Source organism: Erythrolamprus reginae, chromosome 5 (genome assembly GCF_031021105.1).
Source record: "Erythrolamprus reginae isolate rEryReg1 chromosome 5, rEryReg1.hap1, whole genome shotgun sequence".
In the NCBI taxonomy this organism is placed as follows: domain Eukaryota; kingdom Metazoa; phylum Chordata; class Lepidosauria; order Squamata; family Dipsadidae; genus Erythrolamprus; species Erythrolamprus reginae.
Window position 1 is genome coordinate 14,478,431 of NC_091954.1, and position 23,501 is coordinate 14,501,931.

The 23,501-nt window shown below is 40.4% G+C and overlaps 1 protein-coding gene across 3 annotated transcripts in view; it reads left to right on the forward strand.

The window, feature by feature from the left end:
* The first annotated feature begins 6,569 nt into the window (after positions 1-6,569).
* The window catches only part of USP54 (ubiquitin specific peptidase 54), a 108,452-nt gene continuing 91,520 nt past the window's right edge, over positions 6,570-23,501 (forward strand). For all 3 annotated transcript variants that reach the window (XM_070752100.1, XM_070752102.1, XM_070752101.1), the window contains exon 1: positions 6,570-6,654. The gene's annotated coding sequence lies outside the window, so the exon portion shown is untranslated. The remainder of the gene's footprint in view (positions 6,655-23,501) is intronic.

Below are 23,501 nucleotides of genomic sequence, written 5' to 3' on the forward strand. Positions count from 1 at the left end.
GGCTTGTGCGCCAACAGATATGGCTCCGCGTGCCACCTGTGACACCCGTGCCATTGGTTCGCCATCACTGCCCTACATCATTTCAGACAAATGGCAGTCCAATCTCCCTTTGAAAGTCTCAATGTTGGAGCTCTCACAACCTCCTTAAGCAAGTTGCTCTCAGCATCCGAGAGTTTCTCCTTATTTCCGGGGTGACTCTCCCCGTGGTCAGCTTCAATCCATCATTTCTTGTGCTATGGAAAACAGCCTCACCTCTCTCCTCTCTGTGGCAGCCCCTCATGTGATGGAACATTGCTATCATATCACATACCGGTAAATATATAAAATAAGCTTGAAAAACTTGTTAAAATGAATGAAAATCACATACTAATAATCCAATGTGGCATCTTAGACCTGCTACAAATTAAAGAGTTCATAATTGACTCCACTATAACCTGTGTTTACTTTTGTAATGTACTGTATTTCTTAGCATTAGATATGAAATATGTATTGATTAGTTCAGGAACAGTGTCTTAGATTGACTCGTAATCTCTATCTCTGAAGATTTCATATATAGTACCTATTTATTTATCTATACTGGATGATTGATTTATGATACTAATCAGCAGCTGCATTTTAGCGCACAAATAGAATAGAATAGAATAGAATTTTTATTGGCCAAGTGTGATTGGACACACAAGGAATTTGTCTTGGTGCATATGCTCTCAGCGTACATAAAATAAAATATAAATTTGTCAAGAATCATGTGGTACAACACTTAATGATTATCATAGGGGTCAAATAAGCAATGAAGAAGCAATATTAATAAAAATCTTAGGATATAAGCAACAAGTTACAGTCATACAGTCAACATGGGAGGAAATGGGTGATAGGAATGATGAGAAAAACTAGTAGAATAGAAGTGCAAATTGAGTAGAAAGTCTGACAGTGTTGAGGGAATTATTTGTTTAGTAGAGTGATGGCGTTCGGAGAAAAAACTGTTCTGGATGATCATTACATGGCAGCCTAAACATCCCAAAATATCTAAATTTTTGCTGTCAGCCTGTAAAACATTAGTTAAGTGACATTTTAAAAAATTTAGTCATTTGGGAAAGGGAATAACCAGAGAATTGTCCATACCTCCCCTGTGGGAGATGACATTGGGTAGGGCTAGAATTTCTAGTGACAAATCTATCGATCATGGTCCTTGAAATATTGTTCATTATGGACATCAATGCAGCACAAACCTATTAAGGGCACACTTAATAGGGGCAGAAAGATTTAGATTGGTATGTTTTCTTCCCAGCTTCATGTCAAGATATGATAAAGCAATTACCTAAATATGGCTAAAGTTGATGCCTTGTGCACCTCATCATGATTAATGCAATTTCTTGGTTACAGGCAATGAGTTTCCTCTTGGCTCCTGTGTGCAAAAAGCAAACACATCTGTCCAAACATATTGTCCTTTTGTAGGAGCAAATCTCTCCTTCTTCATCTTGGGGAAAAAACCCTCTGAATTTAGAAGGGTAATATGTGAATAATGCACTTGGGGAAAAGGAATCCTCAATCTGAGTATTGCATTGGCAGTTCTGTGTTAGCAAAAACTTCAGAAGAGAAGGATTTAGGGGTAGTGATTTCTCAAAATGGGTGAGCAGTGTGGTCGGGCAGTAGGAAAAGCAAGTAGGATGCTTGGCTGCATAGCTAGAGGTATAACAAGCAGGAAGAGGGAGATTGTGATCCCCTTATAGAGAGCGCTGGTGAGACCACATTTGGAATACTGTGTTCAGTTCTGGAGACCTCACCTACAAAAAGATATTGACAAAATTGAACGGGTCCAAAGACGGGCTACAAGAATGGTGGAAGGTCTTAAGCATAAAACGTATCAGGAAAGACTTCATGAACTCAATCTGTATAGTGTGGAGGACAGAAGGAAAAGGGGGGACATGATCAAAACATTTAAATATGTTAAAGGGTTAAATAAGGTTCAGGAGGGAAGTGTTTTTAATAGGAAAGTGAAGTTAGTTGGGGGAAAGATCAAAGGCAACATGAGAAAATATTATTTTACTGAAAGAGTAGTAGATGCTTGGAACAAACTTCCAGCAGACGTGGTTGGTAAATCCACAGTAACTGAATTTAAACTTGCCTGGGATAAACATAGATCCATTGTAGGATAAAATACAGGAAATAGTATAAGGGCAGACTAGATGGACCATGAGGTCTTTTTCTGCTGTCAGTCTTCTATGTTTCTATGAATGGTAGATTAGATTAGATTAGATTTATTGGATTTATATGCCGCCCCTCTCCGCAGACTCGGGGCGGCTCACAACAATAGCAAAAAACAGTACATAGTGACAAATCCAATGGCCACCAATCCAATTACAACTTTAAGTTAAGAAATTCATAAAACAATCCCAATATATATAAAAAACAAGCACACAATCAATCAAACAGCAAAACAACATGGGCAAGGGGGAGATGTTTTAGTTCCCCCATGCCTGACGGCAGAGGTGGGTTTTAAGGAGTTTACGAAAGGCAAGGAGGGTGGGGGAAATCCTAATCTCAGGGGGGAGCTGGTTCCAGAGGGTCAGAGCCACCACAGAGAAGGCTCTTCCCCTGGGTTCCGCCAGACGACATTGTTTAGTCGACGGGACCCGGAGAAGGCCGACTCTGTGGGACCTAACCAGTCGCTGGGATTCGTGCGGTAGCTTCTAGTTTAACTGTTTCTTGGGCTTGTGCCTTTGAAAAATCAACTAGGCAGTATAGTGCTTTGGCCTTCTAAAGAACTGGTTTGGGGAAAGGTTTTCACTCCATCTTTTTTTTAAAAAAAAAAATATTTATTTATTTATAGTTATTTATTTATTTATTTTGCCCAATACACAATAATACACAATGAAGGTTATAGAGGATATAGGAGATAAGAAATACAAGATATAGGAGAGACTATAGGACAGGGGAGGGAAGGCACTCCAGTGCGCTTATGTACGCCCCTTATTCCTTTTTTAAAAAGCCCACTAGGTGCTTTCATTGTGCCTGCTTTTTGGGTCTTTGTTAGAACTCGTTGCTCATTTGCTTCCCGATGAATTTCTGGTGCGGAGAGGGAAAAGACGAGCTAGTCACAATACAGTCAACTTGGGTCTGTTTAGGACTCATTCTAAGCACTTTAATGTTAATGGGTTCAGTCAGTTGACCCAGTTTTCCTGCTCACTTTACACCCCATCTCTTTATGGCCCAGTGGTCATATAAAGATGATAAAGCAGTCACTTAGGCCAGTGTTTCCCAACAAGTGTGCCGTGGCACACTAGTGTGCCGCGAGACATGGTCAGGTGTGCCGCGAAGAAGGAAGCTCAGTGTACGAGAAAGAGAGAGAGAAAGAGAGAGACAGCAAGAGGGGGAGAGAGAGAAAGAGAGGGAGAGAGGGGGGGAGAGAAAGAGAGAGAAAGAGATAGCAAGAGAGGGAGAGAGAGAAAGAAAGAGGGAGGGGGGAGAGAGAAAGCAAAAGAGAGAGAAAGAAAGAGAGAAATAGCAAGAAAGAGAGAGAGAGAGGGAGAGAGTGGGGGAGAGAAAGAGAGAGAAAGACAGCAAGAGAGAGAGAGAGAGAAAGCAAGAGAGAGAAAGAGGAGGGAAGGAGGGAGAGAGAAAGAGAGCAAAAAAGAGATGAAGGAAGGGAGAAACAGGGATGGAGAAAGAGGGAAAGAAAGGAAGGAAGAGAGAGAGAGGGAGAGAGAGAGAGAAATAAAGCAAAAGGGAGGAAGAGAGAGATTTTTTTGTCCAAACTTTTTTTACCCCCCCCCCCCCGCTCAATGTTCCCCAGGATTTTGTAAATATGAATAATGTGCCGCTGCTCAAAAAAGGTTGGGAAACACTGACTTAGGCTATCAATGCATACACATTTACCTGGAGATATTTTTTTTGAAAGCAACAGGAACACCAAGTGCAGATATTATACGTGGGGGCCTTGGTTGTTTCGTTGCATTTTCTAGCTGACAACAGTTAAAGAGGGCGAAAGGAATGTGCAGCTACTTGGAGTGTAAGAGGGAAAAGGAGAGGGTGTGGGGTAGGCACAATCACTGGGCTTGTATGGTAGCTGGGTAGTCCCAAGAAAATATGTAGTTGAGCCAAGGAGAGGATAACAAGCTATGACAACCCTGTTGAACCCTGTCAGCATTGCTTACCGGTAACTTGAACATGTGCTTTCTGGTAGAAGGCAGCTCCTGTGTGACCTCCCCAAAATGCATAATTTCTTTAAGAAGGCAATGAAAGATGTAGTGCCTGGGCTTCCTTTTCAGATCTGAATGGCTGCATAGTCTGCCCCGTTCCTGCCAAAATACAACAAAAACTGGGATAAAGATTCATTTTTTTGTCTTCTGCTAGTCTAATATGACATCTTAATTAGCATTATAAGAAAAATCAGAGAGCTGGAAAAGTAGATTAGAAACATCAATGCTGACATTAGATTAAGTTTATATAGATTACATATTATATAACATCTATCTTTTCCTCCAACTCCTCTGCATATTAATCCACCAAAATAGGGATGGATCTAGTCGTTGTCCATTTTGTACACTGCTTTATTTTTATCCTGGAATCATTGCTGCCTTTTAAAATAAATAATAAAACTTTGTTAACTGACTGCATAGACCAGGGGTGGGCAATTAATTTTGCCATAGGCCCGCATGAGAAATTGGGATGGTTTTAGAGGGCCAGACTAATATAATTAACTTAGTTCTACCCAATACTGTATATTATTGGGTAGAACTGAGTTAATTATATTATAATTATAAATTATAATTATATATTATATTATATATTATAGATATTATATATAATTATATATTATATCTTGAACATCCGGTTCTTATCTAGAAAAGTTATATATTATATTATATATTATACATTATAATTATATTATAAGTATAAATTAATTGCCCACCCGTGGTATATAGTATACATATGATGGTAACAGATGCTAAATGAAAAAAGCTAAAATCATTTGGTCATTATCAATTCCCTATAATTCCAAATTATGAAACATTATGGTCCTGGAAAGTTCCTCTATCCAATTTTAAGTTAATAATTCATCCAATTCATATAGGTCTCTGAGTCTACGATCTTGAAATATATTTTTGATATGGTCTTGTTCTATATCTTAAACCAGAGTGGATAAAAATAGATGATTTAAAAAAAATAAATAAAAAATCATGGATTTTTAAAAATTTAAGTCAGTTTTTTAAAAATCAAATTTACATTTTAATAAAATGCTTTTGAAGTAAAATATATATCTAAATATAGTTTTCTACTTAAGATACATTAATAATTTAGTTTATTCAGCATGAAATGGAGCTTAATTATGTGTCTACATTATGTACCTTAGTTAGGTATTTTAAAGTCTCTAGAATTCTCCCCTTAGTCTTTTTCCCCCCAATCTTAATATCCCCATCTTTAGATTATCCTCAAATGAACTGGCATATAGTTTAATTAATCAGTCTTGTAGCTCTTTTCTGAATCTTATCCCAAGATGCCCATGTCCCTTTAAAAGTTCAATGCCAAGAACTGAAAGACACCATGTTCTAAGTGCACAATATTAGGGTTGTGTACCTCTTGTGATCAAAATGCAATGTTTTGTTTAAATAACTCCAATATAGTATCAATCATTTCTAGATGCTGCATCTCGCTGCTTCCCTTAAGCTTAGGTAGTTCTCACCGATACACTTAAAAACTTTTCATATTTGGAGAGCCATTTTCAGATATAGCTTTCTAGTATAAAGTGAGAAATGCTTATTTTATTTATTCACTCATATTGTTTTGGGAATTGTGCGACAGCACTAAAATAATCTTACCTAATTTTGGGAATCCAAATACCATCGGTGTTTTGCACAGGTTTACTACTGAGATATATTTAAGAACATATCGCAGCCCAGATTTAAGTTCCAGACTGTGGGCTTCGACTCTTAGAATTTCACAAGAATGACGTTGCCAAGACTTTAAAACAGGTCTTCAAACTTAGCCACTTTAAGACTTGTGGACTTCAACTCCCAGAATTCTCCAGCCAGCGTAGAACCAGCGTAACTGGCTAGGGAATTCTGGGAGTTGAAGTCCACAAGTCTTAAAGCGGCCAAGTTTGAGGACCTCTGATAGAATCTTGAAGGATAATCAGGCTGCTAACCTATGACTATAAGAATGCAATTTGGTTTTGTGCGTGGCACACAGTAGCAATATTGAAAAATCAGCCTTGCCTGAAAGGAGGACTTTGGCTTTTCGCAGATTTTTTTTGGGTGTGTGTGTGTGTCTACATCTTTGTCAAACATAGCAAGTATTGGTACAAACATAAACATGAGCGAAGTAAATACAGATCAATGAGGACAACAGGACATTAAGACACGGACTCTCCGCCTCCAGAATAAAAGATGGTGGCCGCGGAATACGGAGGAACCGACCGCTTAGCGGGGTCACCTAAGCGAGGATCGATGATGGATGAGGCGAACTCTCGCCTCAGCAGCAGCAGCAGCAACAGGCCGCCGCACAGCGAGGGAAAAGAGAGTGGGGCGGGGCTTTCTCGTGCTCTCGCGAGATGCCGCTGCCGGCCTCCCCGTAGTCATAGTAGCGACTTGACGGGGAGGGGCGGGGCAGTCCCTCCGTACCGGGCCGTCCTCCTGAGGTGTTCCGTGGGCACCGGCGGTGAGTCAGTGGCGGCTGCTGGCGCGGCGTTAAGCGCGAGGGCCTCGCCAAAGGGAGTGTTATTCGCCGCCTCCTCCTTCTCGGGGGGGGGGGGGGAGGGTGGCTCAGGAAGAAGCGAGCGGGCGGGCTTCCCCTCAAGATGGAAGTCTCGGCTCGCTTCTTGGCGGGCATTCCTCCTCCCCGGATTCCCCCTTCGCCGCCGCAGGGCCTTTGCGCGGCGTCGTTTTCCTCGGTTCCCCGCGGGCCAACTTCTCCTCAGGGCGACGGTGCCTTTTTCGGCTCGGCATTAACCGGGGAAAGCTGCCCGGCCCACTCCGGGCAGGAAAGCCGGGCGCTTCATCCCAAACGCCCCGGCAGGTGCCAATGGTAGACAGTCCCCTTTGGGCTTTGAAGACTCACGGCTGTCTCTGGCGTTTTTTAAATTTTATTTATTTATTTATTAGACTATTAGTCTTCGGAGAGGGGCGTCATACAAATCTAATATATTATTATTATTATTATTATTATTATTATTATTATTATTATGTCAATACAACTCAGCAAACGAGATCACTATGCTGGATTTCGTATTTCATCACCAGTCTGGCACTTCCCAAGCACCTAGGACTGCGTGATGTAGCGGCGAATTATGTGTGTGGATCCCAGTAAAGCGGCCTTTTGCAATTGACAGATGGAGATTTTGTCAATTCCGATGGTTTTCAAATGTCCACTGAGATCCTTTGGCACTGCGCCCAGCGTACCAAGTACCACTGGGATCACTTTCACTGGCTTATGCCAGAGTCGTTGCAGCTCGATTTTTAGATCTTTGTAGTTCACTAATTTCTCTAGCTGCTTCTCCTCAATTCTGCTGTCCCCTGGGATTGCGATTATTATTATTGTTGTTGTTGTTGTTATTGTTATTATTATTATTATATGCCGCCCTTCTCGAAGCGACTCAGGGCGGCGTACAACATAATAAATACAAACAATGTATGTGCAGAAATCTAATTATTTTAAAAGAAATATACAATTCTTCTGGAGACGGTGATGACGCCTCCCCCCCCCAAAAAAAATTGTTCTGTCACTACAGAATAAAACTCTTGATTTTTAAATGTCCCACAATCTCTGCCGTTAATGACATTTTGTGCTTCTGGGTCCCACTTTTTTAAAAAAAGCTGGAGATGTGCTGTAATATTTAGAGACACATTTCCCTTGTGAATCCTATATACACTACTAAAAAATAAATAAAGGGAACACTCAAAGAACACATGTTAGATCTGAATGAATAAAATATTCTCATTGAATACTTTGTTCTGTACAAAGTTGAATGTGCACAACAGCATGTGAAATTGATGGTCAATCACTTGCTTCCTAAGTGGACAGTTTGATTTCACAGAAGTTTGATTTACTTGGAGTTATATTCTGTTGTTAAAGTGTTCCCTTTATTTTTTTGAGCAGTATATAAAGGGGCCAACTTATACACATTTTTTTCGGGTTTCACTGATGTCTGCTATAATTCTCCCTCAATGTTCCCCTGGCGGATTTTGTAAGACTGTTAATATATGTTGAAATTTGAAAGCGCTTTTTATTTTAAGCTGTTAAGTGTTCATTCTAGTTCAAGGCACTGTATTATATTTCTTTTTTTTAGTACAAAACATTTTATTTTATTATAAACTTACATAAACATAAACAAGACATTTTAAAAACATTGGAGATGTATGGCAGTCCTGTTTCTTATTTTCAATAGTGATATTTCTATATATTACACATTTTATTTTACATAGGTCTTAGATCGGTATCCCTTTTATTCCTATATTCAACCGAATTTCTCTTCCTTCCTGTTATTTAAGTTAGCTGGCTATTTAATTGATTGTCTTCTAAATTGTCTTTAATTAGTTGGCCCTCTTGCTACAAGAATACAGTATGGCCAAGTGACCATTAAGGGAATCTGTAGGAGTTAAAAGGAATTCAAGATGGGCGGGCTTAGATCTCTTGCGGACACACGGACCCATGACATATGCTGCATTTGACTCCTCCCTCGGGCTCACACTGGTCATCTACATCATCTTGGCATTCAACACCAACATTTCAGAAATCCCTGTCTAAACTGACTCAGTTAGCTGTGCCTGACTACACCTGTAGAAGCTGCAGGTGAAGCTAGAGAAAATGTTTTATCGGTGGCACCTCGCTTCGGCAAGACTGGCAAAAAATTATCCAGACGTTTCCCCTCAATGCTGGAAATGTAAAATAGAACTTGGCACATACATCCATATGTGGTGGACCTGTCAGGAGGCGAGGACCTACTGGAAGAAAATCCAAAAAGGGTTGAAGGACATCACACAAATTAATCTAGAATTAAGACCAGAGATATTCTTATTAGGCATGATAGACCAAAAAATGCACAAAGATATACAATACCTGTTTATTCACATAATAACAGCTGCAAGAATCTGTTTTGCCCAATCCTGGAAGAAAGAAACCTCCCACACCAACACACAGATTATAAATAAAATATTGGAAGTGGCGGAAATGAACAGGTTAACCATGAGAATAAAAGAGAAAGAAGACACTGACTACTACAAAGTATGGGATAATTGGTATATTTGGATAAATAAAAAGAAGAAAAATGAACCAATTATACTGCATAGAAGTGACCTTAAGAAGAATGCATAGGAACAGGAAAATTGGTGTAGATAAAAACATCTAGTATACAAAGGGGAAAGATAGTAAATGTGTTAATTCATTATTGTATATTTTACTGAATAGCAATAATGTATTATTAAAGTGATAGATCTATAATACACCAAAAATGAGAATGTAACCACGCTAAACGATATGAATAACTGCAGGAAATATTCTTTGAAAGGGGAAAAAAAAGATATAAATAAGAACTTGACAGCCAAGAGAGAAAGGGAGTTTTCTCTCCTATTTTTAACCAAGTGAATTTTTGTATGTTTTTGTACTTTTTTTCTTTTCTTTTTTTTCCTTTTTTCTCTTTGTTTGTTGTACCCATGTTCGCTTTGATCCATATGCACATTTGTAAATACAAGGCTTGTTTACTTTGCTTTTAGCTAATACAAATATTTTTTTTAAAAAAAGAAGCTTTCCTAATCCACATCTCTTACAATATTAGACAACACAGTATCAACTATAGAGATTTTCATGTTTCTAGGTCAATGGTGGTGAACCTTTTCGGCACTGAGTGCCGAAATGGTCATTCGGAAACATTGCACATGCACGCTCATTGGGGCCATGCTCCAGAAAAGCCGAACTTCTGGGTTCTAACGCGCATGCATGCCTGACAATCAGCTGGCCGGCGCGCATGTGCACACCAGTTTTTGGCACTGCTGTGTACTCGAAGGAATCATGCTCCCGTAAAAGCTGAACTTCTGGGTTCTGGCATGCATGTGCACCCAATAATCAGCTGGCTAGCAAGCGTTCACACACCAGTTTTTAGCATTGCCACACACATGTAGACAGCTGATCATCGTGCCTGCACGTGCGCCAGAAATCCGGAAGACAAAAAGGCAAGACTGTGTGCTGGGTGACATGGCTTTGCGCACCAGTTTGGACATGTGTGCCATAAGATCACCATCACGATTGTAGGTTCTGTTTTCTCCAAGGACTTGAAATGAACACCTAATATTAGAACCAGTAGTGGGTTCCTACCGGTATGGATAATTGCACACATCTCTGGCGTGCAAGCACGTGTTCAAGGCAATTATCCTCCGTATCAGTAGGAACCCACTACTGAGTAGAACTATCATTAAAAAAGCACTACAAAAGAATGTTCTTCCTGTATCAACTCAGAAAGCTCAAATTGCCCAAGTATCTACTGATGCAGTTCTACAGAGGAATTATTGAGTCTGTCATTTGTATCTCAATAACTGCTTGGTTTGGCACAGCAACCAAACAGGAAAGGTATAGACTTCAGCAACTAGTTAGGATTTCAGAAAAAACAATTGTAACCAGCCTGTCTTCCATTGAGGATTTGTATACTGCATGAACTAGAAAGAAGACTGAGAAAATATTTATAGACTTCTCTCATCCTGGACAAAAATTGTTTCAACTTCTCCCCTCAGGAGGATGCTATAGGGCAGTGATGGCGAACATTTTTTTCCCTTGGGTGCCGAACGAGCATGCACGTACACTATCGCGCATGTGTGAGTGCCCACACCCATGATTCAATGCTTGGGGAGGGCAAAAACAGCTTCTCCTGCCCCCCAGAGGCCCTCTGGAGGCTGGAAACAGCCTGTTTCCTAACTTCTGGTGGGCCCAGCAGGTTCATGTTTCACCCTCTCCAAGCTCCAAAGGCTTCCCTGGAGCTGGGGGAGGTTAAAAACACCCTCCTCCATTCCCCCCCCGGAGGCTTTCTGGAAGCCAAAAATGCCCTCCCAGAGCCTCTGTGCAAGCCAAAAATCAGCTAGCTGGCACACACATGCATGTTGGAACTGAGCTAGGGCAACGGTTCGCAAGCCAGCAGATATGGCTCCGCGTGCCACCTGTGGCACCTGTGCCATAGGTTCGCCATCACTGTTATAGGACATTGCATGCCAAAACAATTAGTCACAAAGATAGTTTTCCCCCCATGCCATCACTCTGCTAAATGCCTAATTCCTGCAGCCCTCTCTTAGGCCTAAAATTACTTACCCATGTAGTAAACTGTATTGGAATTATCCTTCTCATCTCCTCATCTTTCCTGTTATCTTCTATTGGTATCTTATGATTTATCACATTTGTAGGAAAGGAAGAAGAAAATGAGGAAAACTATGGCAAAGCTAGACAGCATACTAAAAAGCAGAGATATCACCCTGCCAACAAAAGTGTGTGTTTGTGTTCATTCATTCATTCATTCATTCATTCATTCATTCATTCATTCATTCAATTTCTATGCTGCCCTTCTGAGACTCAGGGCGGCTTACAACAGTAATATAAACATAATAGAAATCTATATAAAATTACAACTAAAAATCCCCATGGTTAAAAAACAGCCAAACAGATTCAAACATCATGTATCAGACATTCATAGTATAGTCAAGGCTATGGATTCCCCAGTTGCAATGTATAGCTATGAAAGTTGGACCATAAGGAAGGCTGAATGCCAAAAAATTGAGGCTTTTGAACTATGGTGCTGGAGAAGTCTCCTACAAGTTCCTCGGACTGCAAGGCAAACAAACAAGTCTTTCCTAGAGGAGATCAACCTTGACTGCTCTTTAAAATGCCAGATCCTGAAGATGAAATTCAAATACTTTGACTACCTAGTAAGAAGGAAGGAATCACTGGAGAAGAGCCTAATGCTGGGCAAAGGAAGACGGATGACAGAGAATAAGGTGGCTGAATTCACTGAAGCAGTAGTAGTAGGCGTGAGCTTAAATGGACTCTGGGGAATGGTAGAGGACAGAAACATCTTTCAGCTGTGGCGAGGGGGGCGTTTGCCCAGGTTTACCTGGTGCACCAGTTGCGACCCTATTTGGACCGGGAGTCACTGATCACAGTCTCTCATGCCCTCATCACCTCGAGGCTTGACTACTGTAACGCTCTCTACATGGGGCTACCTTTGAAAAGTGTTCGTAAACTTCAGAACGTGCAGAATGCAGCTGTGAGAGCAACCATGGGCTTTTCCAAATATGCCCATGTTACACCAACACTCCGCAGTTTGCATTGGTTTCTGGTCACAATTCAAAGTGTTGGTTATGACCTATAAAGCCCTTCATGGCACCGGACCAGATTATCTCTGGGACCGCCTTCTGCTGCACGAATCTCAGCGACCAGTTAGGTCCCACGAGCGGGTCTTCTCCGGGTCCCGTCAACTAAACAATGCCGCTTGGCGGGACCCAGGGGGAGAGCCTTCTCTGTGGTGGCCCCGGCCCTCTGGAACCAACTCCCCCCAGAGATTAGAATTGCTCCCACCCTCCTTGCCTTTCGTAAGCTACTTAAAACCCACCTGTGCCGCCAGGCATGGGGGAATTGAGATACCCTTTCCCCCTAGGCCTTTACAATTTTATGCATGGTATGTCTGTATGTCTGTTTGGTTTTTATTATAATGGGTTTTTAATTGTTTTTAGTATTGGATTATTATTATATGCTGTCTTATTATTGCTGTTAGCTGCCCCGAGTCTCCGGAGAGGGGCGGCATACAAATCCAATAAATAAATAAATAAAGGCCTGGAGGAACCTTGTCCATGGGCTTGCGATGGACTGGACACCACAACTAACAACAACAAATATGTTTCAATTATGGTGACTATCCTCAAATCTAAACAGGAGTTGGAATTAGAAGGACATGTTTGCCACTGGTTTACATATTTTTAATTGAAAGAAAGATTTTGATTTTGTGAAAAATGAACTGGAAGTTCTGTTGTGTGGTAATGATGAACATATTGAAATTGAACTTGGAGAATATGGAAATCATTGTATGATTCGTTGGGCAAAGAATTTAGTATATACTTGGACAATGGGAAAATGTGGATGAAAGGTTTAAAATTTACATTAAATTTTAAAATATTTGTTTATAAGATGATGTACCTTTGATATTTAACGTTGGAAAAATTGTCAATATTATTTAAGGAGACGTGGTGGCTAAAACGCTGAGCTTGTCAGTCAGAAAGATTGGCATTTCGGCAGTTCAAAAGCACATAAAAATGCAAGTAGAAAAATAGGACCACATTAGTGGGAAGATAATAGCATTCCATGTTCCTTTGGTGTTTAGTCAAATGGACAGGGGTATGATCTGAAATACATATCTTTTATAAATCTTAAACTAGTTTACCTTTAGAAACATAGAAACAGAAGACTGACGGCAGAAAAAGACCTCATGATCCATCTAGTCTGCCCTTATACTATTTTCTGTATTTTATCTTAGGATGGATATATGTTTATCCCAGGCATGTTTAAATTCAGTTACTGTGGATTTATCAACCACGTCTGCTGGAAGTTTGTTCCAAGGATCTACTACTCTTTCCATAAAATAACATTTTCTCATGTTGCTTTTGATCTTTCCCCCAACTAACTTCAGATTGTGTCCCCTTGTTCTTGTGTTCACTTTCCTATTAAAAACACTTCCCTCCTGGACCTTATTTAACCCTTTAACATATTTAAATGTTTCGATCATATCCCCCCTTTTCCTTCTGTCCTCCAGACTATACAGATTGAGTTCATGAAGTCTTTCCTGATACGTTTTATGCTTAAGACCTTCCACCATTCTTGTAGCTTGTCTTTGGACCCATTCAATTTTGTCAATATCTTTTTGTAGGTGAGGTCTCCAGAACTGAACACAGTATTCCAAATGTGGTCTCACCAGCACTCTATATAGCGGGATCATAATCTCCCTGCTTGTTATACTTCTAGCTATGCAGCCAAGCATCCTACTTGTTTTCCCTACCGCCTGATTGCACTGTTCACCCATTTTGAGACTGTCAGAAATCACTACCCCTAAATCCTTCTCTTCTGAAGTTTTTGCTAACACAGAACTGCCAATACAATACTCAGATTGAGGATTCCTTTTCCCCAAGTGCATTATTTTACATTTGGAAACATTAAACTGCAGTTTCCATTCCTTTGACCATTTATCTAGTAAAGCTAAATCATTTACCATATTACAGACGCCTCCAGGAGTATCCACCCTATTGCACACTTTAGGGTCTTGTTGCACATTGAATTGAAAGCAGTTATTGGAATTGTCTCCAATTCTCTGATAGTGACTCCTTTGCTTTTTCTCTATAAACCCAGTTCTCTAAACTTTTATATCTTTTGTGGATTTTTTGTTTTTTGTTTTGCATTGGCAGATGAGGAAAATATGATACTATTCTCTTTTATTAAATTAGTAAATATAATGCAGAATGGGCAAAAAAATGAAACAATGCGGCAATGCATATGTGTGTTTCGATGACCAACATCACTGAGAAGTATAAAATATAGAATGAACCATAAAACTTAAGCAAAAATAAATATAAACATTATTATTAAGTCATCATGACTTAAGGACTACAGAATCCAGAATAAAGTGTTACCACTGGCCATACTACATGTGAATTGAAATCCAAAAGATCCCTGAATAGATCAGTTGGTTAGGAACAAAAAATTGTTTCCTGAAATTCATTGTACCAAAATTTACAGCTTCTGTCCAGCCAGTACTCAGTGCAATAATATGTATTGTTCCTACGCTCTTGTTGATATCACCATTTATTGCTAGTTTTGTAACTTTGCATACTTAGCAAGAAATATTTTGTTTAGAATATTTTGAAATCCCTTTTAATATGCGAGATAAGTTACCGTAGTCTTTTTGTGTATTTAGAATGGAATTATAACAATGAAGACAATAGTTTAATATTTCTGCCTATCGTGGAAGAGCTTTGGATTACAATCTATATTTCCTCTCTCTATTTTTTTAAAAAGAACTTGCATTGTGACATTGAAGCAGAGAGGAAGAATGTATATTATGGGAGCATATTCCAGAGTGCTATAGCACACTGGCAAAGGCAGTCTTTGTCACTTTAAAAAAATAGCCTGCTTTATTGGAGGAGGTGCGATTTCTTAAGAATCAGGTGCATGTCTATAGCAATGATGTCATCTTTCATACTGGACCTGCTTGAGAGAGAGGGATTCATAGGAGGAAATTATTTCCTAAATGCAGATTCCTGGCTGAAATGAATAAAGAGTAATTGAATACAGGCAGTTTGTGAGTATGAATAATTAACTAACGTTTTCAGGAATGAATAGCCATTTGAAAATGATACACTAATCGTTATGTGCAAACAGGGACAGTGAGGTATTCAGATACATAGATACATATATACTTGCTACCAGTGCTTAAAGGTAACCATTCATATTTTCCTTCCTAGTGACAGGAACTGTCGTATGCGGGTTTATATTTTAAAACATGCTGTGTGGCTTATTCCAGAATTTTGCCTGTTTCAAACTTGAAGGCATTGCTGGAACACTCAAATGTAATATAGTTCTGAGTATAAAAACCAAATTGTAGACTAAGTTCTACTTGTACAACTGAAGTTTTTAATTAAAGTATTGCAAATGTAACGCATGCCAAATTGATTTTTATCTGTAATTGCTTTTATTTATTTTGGGTTTCATTTTTATATTACGTGTATACATCTGTCATGATTTAGATACAGTCTTATTTCATTAAATCTGACATATATGTGAGACAATTAATTTTGAATTTAAAATATGAGGGAAAGGCTAAAATTCACCCGAATTTCGTTACTTTTCTTGTGATTTGCTAGGATCAATACATGTTGTGTGTGTGCATTTATCTGAGGAGTAATAGAGGCCTCACAAGACTTTTCAGCATATGCAACCTTAGTAAAAACTTGATGTTTTCCTGGGAAGCACTGAATAAAAATTGCTTCAGTACATCCTCTAGAAAAACAGTAATCAGGCAATTTCGGTGAATTTTGTAAATATAAATACAAGATGTCATATTTGCTTTTGACAGGAAATTAGTATAACTAACAAAGGAGGAGAATATTATGTACTGTGGGAATGACCTTGGAAGAAACAGAAGGGTGTGTGGAAAGAAATGCTGCCTATAGAACAATGAGATCAAAGGGTGAGAAGCCTGCCATTGAATAATAGGCAAAAAAGAGAAAGGATCCCCCTAACTAATCAGGTGATAAAAAGAGATGTTGGGAGATTTGTATTTTCACACTTGCACGAGATTCTTTTAATGCAGCCTTATAATAAAATAGAGTTAGCTCATCTTGTCAAGTATACTGTCTGGTTCTTCTCTCTGGAAGAAGAAAAGATCGTATAATCTGTCTTCCCCCATATCCCAATAGCTTCCTTGGATTCTAGCATGGGGGGAATCCATACAAATTGGAGCAACCAAGAAATCCCAGTTATCAGGAGAGAATCAGAGAAAAAGGGATCATAGGTTATGCTTTTATTGTGGAATCCCTGGGCACCTAAGCAGATCATGCCCAATAAAAGCACCAGAAGCTGTCATCTCAACTGGAGCAAAATTTACAAGATGCCTTGTGTGTTTTTTTGGGAGTTACTGGAAGAAAAAGGGGGTGACAGAGTTATATTTTGTTCTCACAGGCCATAACCCAGTGATGGCGAACCTTTTTTGCCTCGGGTGCCAAAAGAGCATACGCGCATGTTATCGCACATGTGTGAGTGCCCACACCTATAATTCAATGCCTGGGGAGGGTGAAAACAGCATCCCTTGCCCCCTGGAGGCCCTCTGGAGGCTGGAAGCAGCCTGTTTCCCAACTTCTGGTGGGCCCAGTAGGCTCGTGTAGGTAAAAACACCCTCCCCATCCTCCTGGAGACTCTCTGGAAGCCAAAAACACCCTCCCAGAGCCTCTGTGTGAGCCAAAAGTCAGCTGGCCAGCATACACACGTTGGAGCTGAGCTAGGGCAACAGCTCACATGCCAGCAGATATGGCTCAGTGTGCCACCTGTGGCACCCGTGCCATAGGTTCGCCATCACTGCCATAACCTGTTTCCCCTGAAAGAAGATGTATTAGAATGTGAGAAAGACCCTGGAAGATGGGAGGAAGAGATGTGGTCTAGAGAATCATCAGATAAAAGGGGAGAGAGAAAAAAGAAGCAGTGAAAGGTCATAATCAAGCTATAAAAAAAGACACTAGGAGATTTGTACTTCGAGATTCACAAGTTTCTGTTAATATAGCCTTATTATAGAATAGAATAGAATAGAATTTTTATTGGCCAAGTGTGATTGGACACACAAGGAATTTGTCTTGGTGCATATGCTCTCAGCGTACATAAAATAAAATATACATTTGTCAAGAATCATGTGGTACAACACTTAATGATTGTCATAGGGGTCAAATAAGCAATGAAGAAGCAATATTAATAAAAATCTTAGGATATAAGCAACAAGTTACAGTCATACAGTCAACATGGGAGGAAATGGGTGAAAGGAATGATGAGAAAAACTAGTAGAATAGAAGTGCAGATTTAGTAGAAAGTCTGACAGTGTTGAGGGAATTATTTGTTTAGTAGAGTGATGGCGTTCGGAAAAAAACTGTTCTTGTGTCTAGTTGTCTTGGTGTGCAGTGCTCTGTAGCGACGTTTTGAGGGTAGGAGTTGTGATGTTTATCTTGTGATGTTTCTTATCTGGTCTACTTGGGAGACTGACAATGACTGTGTCAGGGTTCTGACCAAAGCAGGGACCTCAAGCAAAGTTTCAAGAAAAATTCAGTTGTTTATTAGGGGCGCCAAGTTAAGCCAGCTCTAACTTCAGTCAGTTCGTGCCTTGCCTCTGACCTTGTTTCCCCTTCCCCTCAAGGGGTGTCATCAGTCATATTCCCCAATGAAGTAATTTATTGGGTGTAAAAGCCACTCCCTCTGGCCATTGTGTGTCTCTATGGAGATGGCCTTGACTTCTGCCGGCCAGGATGCGTTTTGTATTAACTGAGGTGTGAATTCCTCGATGCAGCTGCGAGGCGCGATTCCCCATCTCCCTACCTCTGGCAACTCGGGAGCAGGTCAGGAGGCCTTCGTAAGTTGACAGGCTGAATGAAATCCATGTGGGTATCTTGTAGAGCAGTGATGGCGAATCTATGGCACGCCTGCTACAGATGGCATAAGGAGCCATATCTGAGGGAACGCGAGGCATTGTGCATGCACTCACTGTTCAGCTGATTTTCTGCCTTCTTAATAATAATAATAATAATAATAATAATAATAATAATTTCTTAGATTTGTATGCCGCCCCTCTCCGAAGACTTGGGGCGGCTCCAACAGTAATAAAAACAGTATAACAATGGAACAAATCTAATAATAAAATATATAAAAAACCCCAACAATTAAAAACCATACAGCACATACACATCAAACATGAAATATAATAACCCTGGGGGAGATGTCTTAGTTCCCCCATGCCTGGCGATATAGGTGGGTCTTAAGTAACTTGCGAAAGACAAGGAGGGTGGGGGCCGTTCTAATCTCCGGGGGAAGTTGATTCCAGAGAGCTGGGGCCGCCACAGAGAAGGCTCTTCCCCTGGGGCCCGCCAAACGACGTTGTTTGGTCGACGGGACCCGGAGAGGGCCAACTCTGTGGGACCTTATCGGTGGCTGGGATTTGTGCGGTAGAAGGCGGTTCCGTTTCTTGGTCATTTTTGCGTACCCCATGACGAAAACGTGTGTGCTTCCCTTTGCCTTCTTTTTGCTGTCAGAGGTCTTCAGGAACTTCTTCTGCTTTGGACAGTTGCAGCCAGGCTTCTCACATCTCTGCCCACTTCTTCTGCAGCCGGGAAGGCTTTCCTGAAGACCTGTGTAGCCGATAACAGAGCTCCGGATTGGTCTGGATGATTTAATAATAATCAGTAGACCACCACATATTTATATCAGCTTGCCAGTCTGTATTTGTGGGGGTTTCCTTTTCCCTCCCTTTCTTGAAGTTAGGAAGAACGTGACCAATCCTCCATGATTTCTCGAAAATCACAGAAATGAGCTTTAGTGGGACATCTGCAAGCTTCTTGAGGACTTTCAGATATAATTTACCTGGGCCTGGAAATAAACATGTTCATGTTAACCAGATGTTCCACGTCTTTTTATTTTAGGTTACCACTCATTCTTTGTTATCAGTTGTTTTTCTTAGGTCCATTTGAATCTACCGTATATACTCGAGTATAAGCCGAGTTTTTCAGCCCAAAAAATGGGCTGAAAAACACAGCCTCGGCTTATACTCGGGTCATTGACAAAGTCACCACACGAGGGCGCCATTGCTTGAGCCAGAGCGAGGAGGCACCAGCTTTTGTCCCCTCTGGCACGCCGTAGTTCCTCTCCCTGCCTCAAGCAAATGAGGCAGCCATTTGCTCCAACCGAGGGGAAAAAAGCAATGGTGAGTAACTATTCTTTGCTCTATCTGCATTGTCCTTAGTCGGATTAAAAAGGCCCCCTGCTGTCAGATTCTCCTCCCCCTCCTTTGAAAGGATTTAAACTGTTTAAAAAATGGTATTTTGTGGTAGTTGCTGTCCTTGCTTGGATAGGATCTAATAATGTGTTATGAGGCAGAGCTAGACAGGAATTCTTTTTCTATCTGTGTATCTTTCTATCTATCTATTTTTCTATCTATCTATTTTTCTATCTATCTATCTATCTATCTACCTACCTATTTTTCTATCTGTCTGTCTGTCTATCTATCTTTCTATCTATATCTATCTGTCTATCTATCTATCATCTATCTATCTATCTGTATCTATTTCTATCTATCTATTTTTCTATCTTTCTATCTATCTATTTTTCTATCTATCTATTTTTCTATCTATCTATCTATCTATCTATCTATCTGTATCTATTTCTATCTATCTATCTATCTATTTTTCTATCTGTCTGTGTGTCTGTCTATCTGTCTGTCTATCTTTCTATCTATATCTATCTATCTATCTATCTGTATCTATTTCTATCTATCTATCTATCTATCTATCTATCTATCTATCTATCTATCTATTTGGTTTTCTATGCTGATAACCTCACAGCAGCTAATGCTGAAGCTCTTCTTTGGATACACTTATTTATTTGTTTGTTTGTTTGTTTATTTATTTAATTGGATTTGTATGCAATCCCTCTCCAAGGACTCAGGGTGGCTCACAGCATATATAAAAACAGAACAATAATGTAAATCCAATTAATGATGAGAAGGAATCCAGTTTTGAAGGATTTTAACTGTTAGGTTTTAGCTTTGTTCCTGATCGAGCTACTTTTTTTACTTTTTAATTTATTGTTAATATTGTTAATTTGTTTACCCTCTTTTAAATTTACAGAGCTAGTTTACTGGTTTTCTTTAAAATAAATATTCTAAAACATGTCTCAATTAATGTAATTTTATTGTTTTCCATTTTTATAAGTTACCAGTAGCCACTGCATTTTCTAACCTCGGCTTATACTCGGGTCAATACGTTTTCCCAGTTTTTGTGGCAAAAATTGGTGCCTCGGCTTATACTCGGGTCGGCTTATACTCGAGTATATACGGTATTTCCCTTTTGGTGAAGAGGGAAAAAGTAAAATAAAAGTTGAGGAGCTCAGCACTCTCCCCATAATCTGTTATCAACATAACTACTCTAAATCCTTTTCCCCTCTCTGATTGTTGATGTAGCAAAAAAGCTGGATGTTGTTATTTTTAATCTTCTTGTATAGGTCTAAGTTCCTTTGGTATTTCAATCTTTTTAACTTTCTTCTTTTAGATATTATTTGCTGGTATATCCCCTCATACCCATTTCCTATACAGTAATACCTCGTCTTACGAACTTAATTGGTTCCGGAAGTAGGTTCGTAAGGCGAACATAAGGCGTGACATCAAAGCTCCGCCCATGGAATTCCCTATTGGGATTCCCCACCTCCTTTCGAGGGTTCGGCGGCCTTTGGAACCTGAACCGGAACCTGAACTTCTGGGTTTGGCATTCGGGAGAACGCCGAGAAGCCCCCCGGCTGTTTCAGAAGGTGACAATTGGGCGGCGGCGCCCAGCGGAGTGCCATTTTGCGATCTGCGGTGGGTTCGTAAGCTGAAAAAAGTTCATAAGAAGAGGCAAAATTCCAAACCCCGGGTTCGTATCATGAGGAGTTTGTATCACGAGGGGTTCGTATCACGAGGTACCACTGTATTCCTATATGTTCCTTTTAACATCTTTCACTCCTGGTAACTAAATCTTAAATGGGCAAATAAAGAGGTAGTTTGGTGTAATGGTAAAAGGTTAAGAGATTGAATTAGGAGTGGGGAAACCAAGTTGCAGTCCTATCTTAGGCAGAGAATCCTGCTGAATGATTTTGGGCTTGTCAATCCTTAAAAGCAGGCAATACCAAACCACTTCTGAAATATTCTTCCTCCCCCGGTTTCCACTGATATTACCTCTTCAGTCAACTTTTTTCTATGAGTTAGGGCCCGATCTAGAGCAATGATCTATTGTCTTTAGTTTTCAAGAACATAGCTTTCATTAAGAACCAAGGGTGTTGCTGACCTTGCAGCCTTTAGCTGACTGTTTTCCAGTGAATTCCAAGGTCAGTCTCTTCCCTAGAACATCTGAAAAACCTGGCATTATCCAGATCTTATTCCTGTTCTGGCAATTTATAGCGCACTCTCATAGTAATATTGTTTTTTAGCTCTTATTGTCCAAATATTGTTGATCAGACCCTCATACTCAGATTCCTGGATCTGTACACCTCAAAATGCTTATTATTTATTTTTATTTATTTTATTAATCAGATTTGTATGCCGCCCCTCTCCGCAGACTCGGGGCGGCTCACAGCAATAATAATACAATGTAAACAAATCTAATATTTAAGTTAATTTTAAAAACCCCAATTTAGAAACCAATCATACTAGCATACCATACATAAATTTTATAAGCCTAGGGGGAGGGAAAATGTCAATTCCCCCATGCCTGACGACAGAGGTGGGTTTTAAGGAGCTTACGAAAGGCTAGGAGGGTGGGGGCAACTCTGATACCTGGGGGGAGTTGGTTCCAAAGGGTCGGGGCCGCCACAGAGAAGGCTCTTCCCCTGGGTCCCGCCAAACGACATTGTTTAGTTGACGGGACACAGAGAAGGCCAACTCTGTGGGACTTAACTGGTCGCTGGGATTCGTGCGGCAGAAGGCGGTCCCGGAGATATTCTGGTCCGGTGCCGTGAAGGGCTTTATAGGTCATAACCAACACTTTGAATTGTGACCGCAAACTGATCGGCAACCAATGCAGACTGCGGAGTGTTGGTGTGACATGGGCATATTTAGGAAAGCCCATGATAGCTCTCGCAGCTGCATTCTGCACGATCTGAAGTTTCCGAACACTTTTCAAAGGTAGCCCCATGTAGAGAGCGTTACAGTAGTCGAGCCTCGAGGTGATGAGGGCGTGAGTGACTGTGAGCAGTGAGTCCCGGTCCAGATAGGGCTGCAACTGGTGCACCAGGCGAACCTGGGCAAACGCCCCCCTCGCCAAGCTGAAAGATGTTTCTCTAATGTGAGCTGTGGATCGAGGAGGACGCCCAAGTTGCGAACCCTCTCTGAGGGCGTTAGTGACTCCCCCCCCAGGGTGAAGGACGGACAGATGGGATTCTCCTTGGGAGGCAAAACCCACAGCCACTCCGTCTTATCCGGGTTGAGTTTGAGTCTGTTGACACCCATCCAGACCCCAACAGCCTCCAGGCACCGGCACATCACTTCCACTGCTTCGCTTCCTTTGCAGTGCTGTAATTATACTACTCTTGTCTGCCTTTTGGATATGTTACACTATTCAATCCTTGAATTTTACTCTTGTTTTACCTTACCAAATTTCAATAATCCATACTAATCATACTAAGACTTCTAGATCATGCTAATTATTACCCCAATGCTTTGAAAATCGATTTATTCTACATCGACATATTATTTCTTGCATTTACTTGCCCATTATTGGTTGTCACTAATCCTGAATATCTCTCCATTCCCATTCTTAATATTTGGCAGTTCACTGTTTTGGGATATCTCTCTCCCTCTCCCCTGGATTGAGTTTAAAACCCTCTGAACAGATTTTCAGTGGCTCATTCCTTTCAATTTTTGTGAAGTACTACCCATCATTTGCTAGAACTGTCACTATGGAAACATATCCCTTGATCAACTGTTCTCATTGACATCCATGTTAGTAGAGTGACCCTCGCACCATCTTCAAGATTCTGCATTAGTAGAAAGGAGGGATTGTCAGTGAATTTAAAAAGTCTTAGGAGTCTTTTCCACTTTCGGGGGTGACTTATTTTCGGGGAAACAGGGTAGTGGACATAACCAACTTTCATTAACAGAAGTATTCTATCTTTGCCAGATGACATTCCAATGAACCTATCCTTTAACAGGAATAGAGAGATGTGCGAGACTATATTGAATCTCTCAAAATTTGGGAATATCCCTTTCAAAAAAA